The sequence below is a fragment of the Acromyrmex echinatior genome, chromosome 8 (assembly GCF_024713525.1).
Source record: "Acromyrmex echinatior isolate Ae372 chromosome 8, ASM2471352v2, whole genome shotgun sequence".
NCBI lineage: Eukaryota > Metazoa > Arthropoda > Insecta > Hymenoptera > Formicidae > Acromyrmex > Acromyrmex echinatior.
Window position 1 is genome coordinate 13794238 of NC_141859.1, and position 13471 is coordinate 13807708.

The 13471-nt window shown below is 33.8% G+C and overlaps 1 pseudogene; it reads left to right on the forward strand.

Moving 5' to 3' along the window:
* Window positions 1–1091: 1091 nt before the first annotated feature.
* Window positions 1092–1591, forward strand: LOC147908834 (uncharacterized; annotated as a pseudogene).
* The last annotated feature ends 11880 nt before the right edge of the window (window positions 1592–13471 follow it).

The window sequence follows — 13471 nt, forward strand, 5'->3', positions numbered from 1 at the left end:
AAAACACGCGCTGAGGTAGATGTACTCAAGACGGCGTAATTTTTACAAATGTCAAGCTATGGCGATAAAATTTGATGGAAATGTCAATGATAGATGTGACAACCTAGCCCAAAAAAAGAACTCAAATCAGCTGACTCAGAGCATCACCTGGTGGTCTCTTCCGGAAACTTTTTGATCAAACTGGTATATATCTTCGTTATTTTTTAAATTATGTAAGTATGATCATATTTTGTTTTTTGACTCTGGCTGCCCAAAATGCATCAACGTTATGTTCTTGTGTTGTTTTGTTTTTCGTCTCCTTCGTTATGGCATTCCTCGATACTTACGTAGTCTCTTGTACTTGAACTCCGAACCTTCATTCTGATGATACTCCTGACACACGATATCATAATTCCTTGTCCTTCTCTAGACATCAAATTTTCAAATTCAAGACTGCGTTTTTCTATATTGCCACAAAATTTTACAATATGCTACTCTCTTCCGCTCATCCCCTTCAGTTCCTTCGTTTCACTTTGCCGCTACTAACAAAGGAACCTCTTGAGGTATTAAATTCTGATTTTAATAAAACTTTGTGAATTTATAGCTCACATAAAGAGATGAATTCAGAAAATATTGAGGCTGAAAAATGATTTGAAAGGGTGAAATCACTCCTTACGTGTACAGCGGTTTTCAGCTTTTTTCGTTATATCTCGAAAATTACTCGAGATATTAAAAAATGTTTTATACAAAAGTTTTATAACAAAATGGCTGTATTTATTCGCGTCAACAATATTTTTTAAAAATAATTATTTTTTTAAATTTTCAAAAAAGTGTTAAATAATTATTTTAAAAAAATATCATTGGAGTGTATAAATAGAGGTAATTTTATTGTAAAAATTTTATATGAAACATTTTTTTATATCTTGAACAATTTTCAAGATATAAAGGAGAAAGTTCAAAATCGCTTTACACATGAGACCTAATTTCACTCTTTAAATTGTATGTTGTCAACAATTTTCAGAACTTTTGAAAAAAATTGTTATTTTTTAAAATATTTATGATAGATAGACGTAATTTTATTATAAAGTTATTTGTAAGTAGATTTCTATCACATGAAACTGTTATTAGACTTTTGGAGCGAACATTGTCCTGGAAGAGTTTATGCTAAAAAAGATAAAGATATATACGAATTTTAACTATACCAAAGAAAACTACGGGAATGATTTAATCTTGACGTTTATGAATTTAGACTATGGAAAAACTTTGTGAGAACATTCAGTGATCGTGTTATGCTATTAAATTATGATATTAATTTACATCTGAGAAATAATATCATCAAATTACAATCTTTAACGCACATACAACTATCTTCTCCGCGATTTCATAATCTTTTTAAATATGCCTGGTTTAAGAATGGATACATCAAAGAACGATCGTCACAATTTAAAACTCCAATAGATTTTTGTTTCTTCAGAAAAGATATTCAAGGAATGTCTCACTGTTCCATATGTGGTGCACCTACTATATAATACGATGTTCCTGGTGCAAGAAATATTTTTATATGCAGCATTTATTTGAAGAATATTATAATTGCGAACATATTGGCATATAATAATCATGTTAGTATTAATAACGAGATTTACAAGTAGTTTTAAAATTTATAATAAATACATTCATGGCTCTTTATAAAAAATGTGCTTACATTATAGGAAATATATGATACCATAACTCATCACTGTTAGATGTTAAAAAAGCAACGGCAAGCCTGTTCCTTGAGTTAAATATTATAATATTTTATAACATTTTATTATCTTCTTACTTTCATGTCAATATTAAAATATTAATCAATCTATTTCTAACATAAGTTAATTCTAACATAAGCAACTATTACGTCCAACGGATTGCCACGACTCTTTTCTTTCGTGGAGATCTGGAATTCGTTGAAATAAAAAGACAGCTGCGAATAACGCACAAGTTGAGCATTATAGCCTAGGAAGACTAAAAATTTTCTTTTCCCACACTAAAAACTAAAACGAAGAATCCAATATTTCCTCGTAAATATCGCTCCGAGATAAATTAAAAATCGGTGTACGTGCACGAGCGGCCAAAAGGACATCAAGTTTGTGCCCCTCGGACACTGCGGCTAAAATAATAATTAATATATCATTGGAAGCGTAAGACCGGCGCCAAGATACTTTTCAAGTCGCGGATGATTCTCACGAGTCCGTGATCACAAAATCTAAAAAGCGATACACGACATTCAGAGGTAGATTCTGGGTGGTCTCGTGCTGACGCTGCACGTGCGCTTTCTTGATGCACTGCACGTGCGTTTTCCCATAAATTTTAAGGTCATAAAATTTAGGAGAACACTTTTCCACACTACAGACTTGGTCAACATCCTTCAAGATCTTGACCAATCTGAGAGCAAAGATCCTACTACTAATTAACGAAACCTATTCTACTAATCCAAATTGGAGTAATCAGGGGGCGATTAATATAAAAATCGCGGTTCCGTGGACCTCAGGATGATTTTTTTCTGAGTTTTGGGAAGCTATAATTGTTAGAACTTTTGGAAAAAGCTTCATCCGATTCTCGAAGCCCTTTTTCTCCAATAGAGTCAATGCAAAACCATACTATCAACTTAAGACCAAGCAGGCACTGATCGGATAATTTGACGAAGCGGACCTGGCGTCCAATATCCCACAATCGATGGTCTCTCGGGCATCTTATTCATCATTATCGCGAAGTAGTAAGTTTTGATTTCGCTGCAGTACACTGGGTGATCCCTTTTCTTCTTGTGTGGTCCCTCTTTAAACACGACCAAATTTTTAATGCGTTCACGCAGTTCTTCCGTCACCTAGCAGGGACTAACAACGCGCGCCGACTCACCATCCGTGTCCGCTCTAACACCGCGCAAAACTCTCGGGAACAATCTCCGTTAATTCAGACATCAGCCCAAGAACAGGGCCTTCATTTCGAGGATCGTTCAGTCACCACCCTCAAGTTTATCACCGCTATTAGAAATTTCTTACTCCCTTATCTCCGATCTGTCCCCAGACTTCTTCGATGGTCTCTTCCCGTCTAGTCCTTCCCCTGTTTCATATTCGGTATCACCACTCCCGATTGCGGAATTTCCCATCTCGCATATCACCCCCTCAATTCCTCCTGTTCAACCTAACGCTTACTCCCCCGCTAATCTCCTTCCTCTCCTCTTTCATGACGCTCATCAGTTGTTGATATACATGTCTTATTTTATTCCTTCTACTAATGACTGTGTGATAGTTAGCATCACAGGATTAACTTGTCTATTTTTAATCCCCATTCCCATACTATTCCTCATTCCCATCGACCCTTTTTTCCTCCAATCATATTACTCTACACAACTTTAATTTCCCTCTCCTCTTTCTAAATCCTCCTCACACAAAATAACATCAATATTACACGCAACTCTCTTTCCACACGCATACACATACACACTCATTCACTCATACATTCACTCATACGCTAACATATTTCAAAATAGAGAACCAAAAGATTGTATTTTTATAAATACTTAAAAAAAATGTATTATATACTAAATATTACTTTTATTATAGTACTATTAAACTAAACTCTTGTTTGTTAATTTGAAAAATCTCTCCTTGTATTTATTGTAAGCTTTCCCGCGGGCTTCGCCCTTTTTCCGATCACTTGGAAGTTCCATGACCGAAAGCCAGGGCATACGGATGTACAGGCACATCTGGCGTTAAAATGCGTCCTCCCGGCACACCTATCCAGTTTGGGCCCTTTAAATTAAAAGCACGTTTGACTCGTGTGTCCGTTTAGCGAAGCATGAGTTGAGATTTCCACTTCGTCTTCCATTTGATCTCCGGCTTTGTTAGGAGTCTCAGGACGAAGCGAAGTGTCTCCCGATTTGCGTCAGTCCTTGCCCACGGTTTCTTTGCGGTTCTGGACACGACTAAATCGGTCTAATAATTCGGTTTCTGTTGCGTTCACCCCCCTCAGCTCCATGCATACGGAGCTTGGACGTAACACAACATTCATATTAACATATGTAAGTGTAAATAAATTAGACTCAAATTAAAACAGCTTCTCAAGTTAAATTATTTAACTGCATTATTAAATTAATGAAATATTGAGGAAAATGAGAAGAAGGATGTTGTACATATATTGTTAATTTTACAATATTTTGGTAAGCATTCTTAAATATTACTCGCGCGAATATAATTTTTATATGATAATAATAATATATATTTTTGAACACATTTTTTTAAATGACATGTATTCACACAGGGAAAGAAGAACAACATTCGGAATAATTCTTGCATAAAAGAATGAGAGTGGAATAGGTCTACTGGGGAAAGAACTATAAAAAAAAAACGCACTATACTATCTATTTCATGATAGGTGATGTGGAAGTGATAGCACTTTATCATTTTCTTGTGATAGAAGTCTACTTACAAATAGCTTTATAATCAAATTACCAGGGACCATAACCGTTATTAAATATATGCAATAAATTGTACAATAACAATTATTTGTTGATCTCGTTTCTTTCCATAACGATTATTAGATAATTTTTTTGTTTTCAAGTCAGCGATAACGATTATCGATTGATTTTTATATACCGATTGTCCCATAATAATTATGAACTGATTTGATCGATATTAATCACCGATAACGATTATTAGGTGACACTTATCATATCGATCCTATATGATTATCTAATAACATTGCATTTGTATTCATAACTGAGCTAAAATTTCTAGGGCACTAGGGTGATTTCTGGGGGAGTCGTGTCATTTGTCATTGTCATTGTATTGTCAATATTGAATTTAGACAATGGGAGCCAACGGCGTCTGCGGCGTCTACTACATCCTATAGCATTGGAAAACGTTGAGGGTTTTTTATAAGCAGAACGCTTTGAACTTTTATTAGATCTACGAATTTTTACAGACGACTCTTAAAACTGGCATTTAATGTATTTGTGTCGTTTTCTTTTGTGTGAGTTTTATGAAAAAGTGAATATGCCCAAAAATATTATAATTGTCTTCTATTTTTCTTGAACTTTGTAACAATTTTGTTTTATCATTGATTTAACTTAACAAACATCAACTTTTCGAAATACTCATTGCTTATATTATAACGCAAATTACCAAGAATTAGCCTTAATGCTGAAAATGATCTTTCAACGCTCACTTGCGTAGCGGGAACGCTATGTACGAAGCGAGCCAGTTTGTATTATAAGGATGCTGATACTTTTTGGATTTCCAGTACTTAAGCAAATCCTTTTCCACATCTAATCTCTTCGGACTATACCCATCAATTTCTTCATAGGCCTACCGAACATTTGTATCAAATTCTTCATCGTCATTCTCCGATGAAAAAGACGCAGCGAGTTCTATGGTATGGATGCGACCTCGAAATATCGACGATGCTTTGCATGGAACTCTTATCTATATCAAATATTTGTTCTTTTCTGTCATTTAATTTTTCCTGTGTCCGTATGACCAATACAAATGTAGTGACATCTCTCTTTAAAAACACGAAATTTTCAAACACGAATGGATAACTGATAGATCAAATTATACCTGTGTCAAATGGTGCATTTTAACCATCAGTTTCTTTAAATGCTATGAAGCTTTGACAAGTTTTTTAACCGAAATCAATCGCTGAAATTTAGAGTCAAGGAATAGTGCAGCGTATATGGTGTCGTGTTCAAGCAGTCCTTTCTCTCTTATTCGTAAGAAATGAATGACTTGTTTGCTCATGTCGCTGTTCAGGTTTTCCATCTGGCAGATAAGTTCTAACCAGTGCTTATAAAAATCACCTAACAGCAATTGACTTTTTTGTAATTTTAAAGTCAGTTTATGTAAGGGCGCCAGAACATTTACTATGTCACCAATTGCATTCCAGTCCTCTTCCATCAGTTCTTTAGACGAACCGACTGTTCTCCAGTTATCTACCCAGAAGTCTCGCAGTTCCATGAGTCCTTTCAACATATTATATATAGATCCCCATCTCATGGCAACATTAATTGACGGTTTCCGTAAGTTGTTTTGCGCTATTTGATATCTGTAGCACAATACAATAATATAAGGGAAGTTAGAATAATCATTAAATGTTGAATATAGGAGTAAGAAAACTTTACTAATCTAAGTGTTGTAGTCCTGAGAACTTCGACAACATTTCGTGTTTGGTCGACTATTGTTGCTCTCTCGCTTTTCTTTAAAAAGTCATTAACTGCCAACTGCAGAGTGTGACTGCACATTTAATTGATGTGATTCTGTTGAACGAGATGGACTCTGAGAGAATGTCGGATCGATCTCACAACTGATCTTCCCAATCCGTCTCTGCTTCTATTGATAATTGGTCCACACATTTTAACTTATTCCGTTATCAGTGGTAATCAAATAAATTTAGCTCTTCTTTATAAAAAAGCCATTCAGAACCCGTTCCACTTCTGCATTCAAATTTTCGCCAGTGTGACGAGTTTTGATCTCGATCGCTAAGGTGAAAATTTTTACCTTATTTTCTTCTAGTGCTTGAACATTTATTCCTAACACAGAGTGATTGAGTCGCGTTGCTGCATCAATTTTTATGCATAACATGTGATTGCGCATTTTCTGAATAAGTTTCTGCTTTAGTTTGATAAATTTTTTAGTAATCCATTATATTGCGCGATGTAATTGGATCTTTGTCCAAAGATTTGAATGTTGCTTCCGTAAGACATTTAAATTCTTCAGAATCGAAGAAGGAAAAAGATAGATTTTGCTTTGTAACGAAATTGATGAAATTGATTGAATTTTGAATAAAAGTGTCTTCGCAAACCTCAAACTGAACTTTCACAACATCAGTTTTTTTTTTGGTGCTGCATTCTGCACTGGCCTCTTCTCTATTTTGTTTTTCAAATTGTTAATACATTTTACTATGTTCCTTTGCAAAGTGCCTTTTAAGATTCGTGGTTGATTGAGCACTATAACTACCACCATAATTCTTGCATTTGTTACCGCCTACGACAAAAAAATCTCTTATAAATGTATTCCTTTTGCGATCCATTTCACAACTGATATTACACAATAGTTTAAATTAACGAAATTGAAATCTCTATAAAATTCAAGCAAAATCATAAAATAATCAAAATCCGCAATAATATTACAAATCATCAATTTACTCTGCATCAATCAAAATTTACTCTACACGTGCACTCTGCGTAGACTTTATAAGAATACAAATGCAATCGTTATCAGACATGCATAGGATCGACTTGATAAGTGCCATCTAATAATCGTTATCGGTAACTAATATCGATCAAATCAGATGATAATCGTTATCGGTGACTGATATCGATCAAATTAGCTGATAATCGTTATCAGTGATTGAAAACGATTAAATCAGCTCATAATCATTATGAGGCAATCGATATTTAAAAATCATCCGATAATCCTTATCGCCGATTTGAAAACAAAAAATTACCTGATAAACGTTATTCAAAAACAGATCTTCAAAAATGTAAACCTTTCAAACTTTAAATGATTATCTAATAATATATATTACTATAAAAAGTAATATGTTAGTCATATGTTATTGAAGGTGCGAGTTCAAAACGAACATACATACATAAAGTAAAACAGATTATAATTTCATTCTAGAAAATAAGTGCGATATGATATTCTTAGTGCACAAAACATAAAAGTCGTTTATTGAGATTTGATTTGAAATTTATATTAGCCCGTACAATGAAAAATAATTGCTCGTAATTCCAGAGTACCAATTTGTTAATGACTCGGTAAAAGAACATGACGGCCTGCTTTTAAAAAATTTTTGATGGATGGAATATAAATAAAAAAGGTTGTGAAAATGGTTCAGATTGAAAGTCTACAATCTTTCTTTAATAAAACTTCGAATTGTCGTATCAACTTCCTATTTTGAGTTTATATCATACTTTCAGCGAGCGATTTATTGATCAAAAAACGTTGCCTTATTACCTTAAACAAGCAAATATTAAGTAAAATTTATAAATACAATCGGATCAAGTACAAAGAAGCTGTACGGTTAAAAGTTTATTGATTCTTTGATAGTATATATTTAATAATATTTCATACAATAGTATATATGTAACTTATAATTATAATAAATATTGACCATACATTATATATTTATTTCAATTGGAACAGAATGAATTCTTAATATTCTATGAATATACTGAAAATAAAGAATGGGCTCCTTCATCACCCATTCTCGTGAGGACGCAACCATATTTTCTTCGTCTCTCCGATTTTAACACAATCTTTAATATTTACTTTGATTGCAACAGAATGAATTTTTTAATGTAGGAAATAAGATGATTCCAATGATGGAATGTTTGGTGAGCCAATATTTATTGGATAACAATTTAGAAGAGATACTAATCGTATTTCACGCTTCGCTGTGCCACACGTGTTCGCCATTTTTAGACTAATTTCCTTTTGATCTAACTTTCCTTTACTTCTTGCGCAAGCGCGTTGATATTCTAGCGTATATTGCCATAGCCGGAGCGCGCGAATAAAAATAAAAATTTACAAACAGAACATATATTTTTCCTACATTAATATTGTATGAATATAGGTTTTTTTTTGCGAAGAGAAAAATCTTTACATAGCTCCTCATCCAGAAGGCTTCCGAAGAAGAATCTAATCGGATGAGAGGAAGACACCTAGGAGTCGGTCTCCTGATTATGCAAGATTCGATGAGTTTGCATCCCTCTTATAAGGAAGGACAGCGGACATCTAAAAAACTCCCGCTATTCAGCACCTGAGCAAGACTACATTGGGCACATCTCAGAATCGCCTACTCGGGGGCATTTCATCAGGGTGCTTCCAAGTCGTAGAGTATATACTCCTACCTCCAGGGTACAGTATACTTAAAGCTAGAATTCTATCCTATATTATATTAAATAGTATCCTAAATATGTACATTATATATACATTTTTACACATAGTTGTCAGACCCCAGACAGACTCGAGCTAAAAAAGCCCTTTGCCTCTTCAGGGTCTGACGTTCCCACTCGGCCCCCTCCTTTTTGCGCATGAAGGCCTCGCAGAAATCCATGAGGGCCAACACACAGCGAAGTACATAGCCGCTCTGACAATGGAGCCGTATGTCCTGTCAAGGATATATCAACCGCTCAAAAAGTGACGTCCTCTCCGCGGCCCAAGATGAGCAAAACAACAGCGTGTGCATCGCCGTATTCGCAGTCGCACGACAATGCGCACAAATCGGCAATACGTTACGCAGTATCTCAAAAAAGTAGGCCTCAACCATTAAAATCTGGGTCATGCGGATTGTATGAATATACTAAAAATAAAGACTTGATCCCTCCCTCGTTCATTCTCGTGAAAACACAACCACATTTTCTTCATCTCTCTAATTTTAATACGATTTTTGACACAGAGGTTCATTTCTTAATAATATTCTGAAATATCATGAAGTTCTTCGACTATAATAAATTTAAGAAATTAGAAAGAGATAAGAAATTTTTGTTATTCATAATAATATATCGATACCTAGGGCAAGCCAGAATTTTATTGCATTCGTTTTAATGCAACACTTACGGCAGCCTACATACAGTGTCAGAGCAGCTATGTGTTTCCGCGCTTACGGCAATCTTTATACAGAGCAGTCGATGTTTTAATGCAGCGTTTACGGCAATGTTTATACGGCGCCAAAGCAGACGATTAATTGTTTCAATATTCTGAAAATAAAATTTAATTATAAACCTCAATAGTTTATTAAGGTTCACGTAAACGTACCAGAAGAATTCTGTTCTATTTCAAGAAAGTGTCATTATATGTAAAAGTTATTTCCAAACTTACTTAATTTGTTTGAAGAACAACATGTATGCCTCTTGTGCTCCTTTCGGCCATTTCTTCTTGATAACTTGTAAATTATTAGAATAACACTTTTTGTCTGCTCTCACATATACGTATATGACTACGATTCATTTCTTCGTCCTCGTGAAATATAGCACTTATCTTTTTTTTATTAAATGTGACAGTTGGTACGGCGTTAATTCGATTACTAATCGATAATTTTTTTAGAAACCATTTAGAAAAGTGTATAAATTGAGCTGTATTACTAAGACGGATAAAGTCGATCCGATTACGGTTTTCTTTTTCAGAACGGTACCCTTGCATTTGTTACAATTGCCATTTATCGTTTCTTATTTCGAAAATTCTAAATCAATCAAAGTTTGCAGAATGAGGAGCTATGTGAAGATTTTTCCTCGCAAACAAAAAAAAAGAGTATATTCGTACAATATTAAAAATCCATTCTGTTGCAATCGAAATAAATATTAAAGGTTATGTTATAATCGCAGGAACAAAGAAAATATGGTTGCGTTCTCACAAGAATGAGCGATGGAGGAGCTCATTCTTTATTTTAAATATATATTTATAATGACACGCGCTACATCAACTGGGACTAATGTTAGCTGTATAACGACACGTTGCGATAATGACCAGTATACATCACTAAAAGTTTGTATATATTATATATATTTTTTTGTATATATTGCATATATTTTTTTTATCTTTTTATTGACCAGTTTAAAACCGATCTATATTAAATATACATATATATATATATATATATATATATATATATATATACTTGTCACTTTGTAATTATAACATTGAGAATGACCGGGCACGAAATGTCGTTTGTTATTTTTAATTTCTCTTAGTTCTTTATAATTATGTGCAAACTTTGGATAGTCTTTTCGTCATATTTCGATAACTTTTACTTAATTTTATTCCTCTTTTCAATCTGGAATTATTATTTGTTAACATAGACCTGCAGTATATGATACTTGTTTTCCCACTACGTTTCTTGCAACCTTTGAAAAATTAAGCAGTCACCCATCTCACGTTAAAAAGTTATTAAAAATGAAATAGGAAATTCAACTCCGATGATGTTGATCGTGACATATATATAGTCAAGGTAATGACCCTTAGTGACCATCGAAGGACAATTCATCTCCGATGACCCTAACCTTCCCACATATTATGAAGGTCAGCACTCCGAACAACTTTTAAAAAGTTGTAGTAGTCACCCATCACGCGTTACGAAGTTATATAATATAAAAAAATTAACTCACATTGTCAAGGTCACGACCCTCGTATTAATTTTTCTGTAGTATAGATCATCGGACACTTTCAGCAGACGAAGGTGAGAGACGACGAAAGAGAGTGAGATAGGGCGAAAAAGAGAGGGATGGGTGATGGTGGAGGAGGAAAGGAAGAGGAGGAGGTGGAATTAGTCGAAGTTGGGGAGATGTGAGTGAAAGGTGAGAGAGAGGAAAAGTACATGTGACTGCAGATAGAGAAGAAGAAGAAGAAGAAGAAGAAAAAGAAGAAGACATTATTTCATTCTTCACGAAAATCATTACTTTTCGACCGCTTGTATGTCAAGAACGGCTTGACCGATTTCTTTTGCTCAAATTACTCGTGGCGATGCCGCCTTTCATGATATGTTACGTGTGATTCAAAATTTTTTATATTTTAGTGGTTCTGTACCCCCAAAAAATGGACTTTGGTGGCTCCGGATAAAAGACTTGTAATATCTTTGTGTCTTTTACTTTTTTTTTTAACATGGCTGGAGACACTACCGCATCTCCTAATGAATATCTTTTTTTGAAAAAAATTGAAAAATAAGGATTCTAATTAAATTGTATAGTGCAGTTTTCAAAGATAATATTGGTGTACTTAAAATATAAGAATACGATAACATTTAGTCAATGTTTTTTTCAATCAGAAATGTGGAAAAAAATTGTTATTTTCGATCCCTGAATATTACGTCTATCTATCATAAATATTTTTAAAAATAATAATTTTTTTTAAAAAGTTCTGAAAATTGTTGCTAACATATAGTTTAAAGGATGAAATCAGGCCTCATGTGTAAAGCGATTTTGAGCTTTTTCCTCTATATCTTGAAAACTGTTCAAGATATAAAAAAATGTTTCAAAAGTTTTACAATAAAATTACTTCTATTTATACATGCCAATGATATTTTTGGAAAATAATTATTTAACAATTTTTTTTTAATTTTTTTTTCAAAAGTTAAAAAAATAATTATTTTTAAAAATTATTATTGACACGAATAAATACAGCTAATTTTGTTATAAATCTTTTGTATAAAACATTTTTTGATATCTCGAATAGTTTTTGAGATATAACGGAAAAAGATGAAAACCGCTATATATGTAAGGAGTGATTTCACTTTTTCAAACTGTTTTTCCGTTCCAAAACTGATGTTTTCTAAATTCATCGCTTTATGTGAGCTATAAATGCATAAAGTTTCATTAAAATCAGAATTTGACACCTCGAGAGATTCGTATCAACGCTTTAAGTCTATTTATATTAATTGTACTGTTTACTTTAATTGTAGTCAGTATTTTTAATATTAATTCTGATCTTTTTAATTGTCTTCGTTTACTATGTAATAAATCTGCGTTCATTATTTTAATCATGCTTTTTTACAATTATACTTAAGTCATTCTTGTCCTCTACTTTCTTAAAACTATCGAGTTATTTATTAATTGTAAGTAAAAAACTATCTTTTTGGAACTGTACTCATTTTTCTATAATTTGTAATTTGTAATTCGTTTTGTTTTTCGGTAGGCTTAGTAACAGCAATTATGCTTAAATTATTCTTGGCCTCTATCTTCTTAAAACTATCGAGTTATTTACTAAATAAGAAGCTTATCTTTCTGGAATTGTACTAATTTCTCTATAATTTGTAATTTGTTTCATTTTCTGGGAAGCTTAATAACAGCAATTCTGCTGGTGTCTCACCATTGTATGCTTTGTAATTTCTCTATACACAATAAAATAAATAATAATAATAATATGTTTATACTGTTACGTCCAAACTCTTGAAAATTTGGTCAAGGAGACAATGAGGGAGAATGGAGAGGATATGGAAGGACGGTCAGACTCAATCTCACAGGTATACGCGCGGAGGCGAACATCTGTGAGTTTTACGCACCTTTTAAGTCCCGGAATGTGGGTCAACGTCCGAAGGAACGCTATGATACCTGTTCCGCTGAACAATGCGAACGTCGGTCCTACTTTTTCGGTCAAGGAACTTAATCCCTTTGACCCGGGACTGGACCTCGTGCGATCTCAGGTATTCGAGGGAAGTGAATGCGAGGGGTGATATCAATAAAAGACAGGGGAATACCTTAAATTACATTTATTAATAAAATAATAAACAAAGGGTTTTGTACATTATAACTTCTTTTTACATAAAAAAATATACTATCTATAATTTGTGAATGCGTGTATGTGTGTGTGTGTGTGTGTGTGTGTGTGTGTGTGTGTGTGTGTGTGTGTGTGTTTGGAGGAGAAAGGGTTAGCGGGTACGGGCGGCGAGGAACGTATTGCAGGAGCACATCGGGATGAGGTATTTAAAAAGCACGGTGTAAGGTGCGGGATTTTCGGGGATATATACG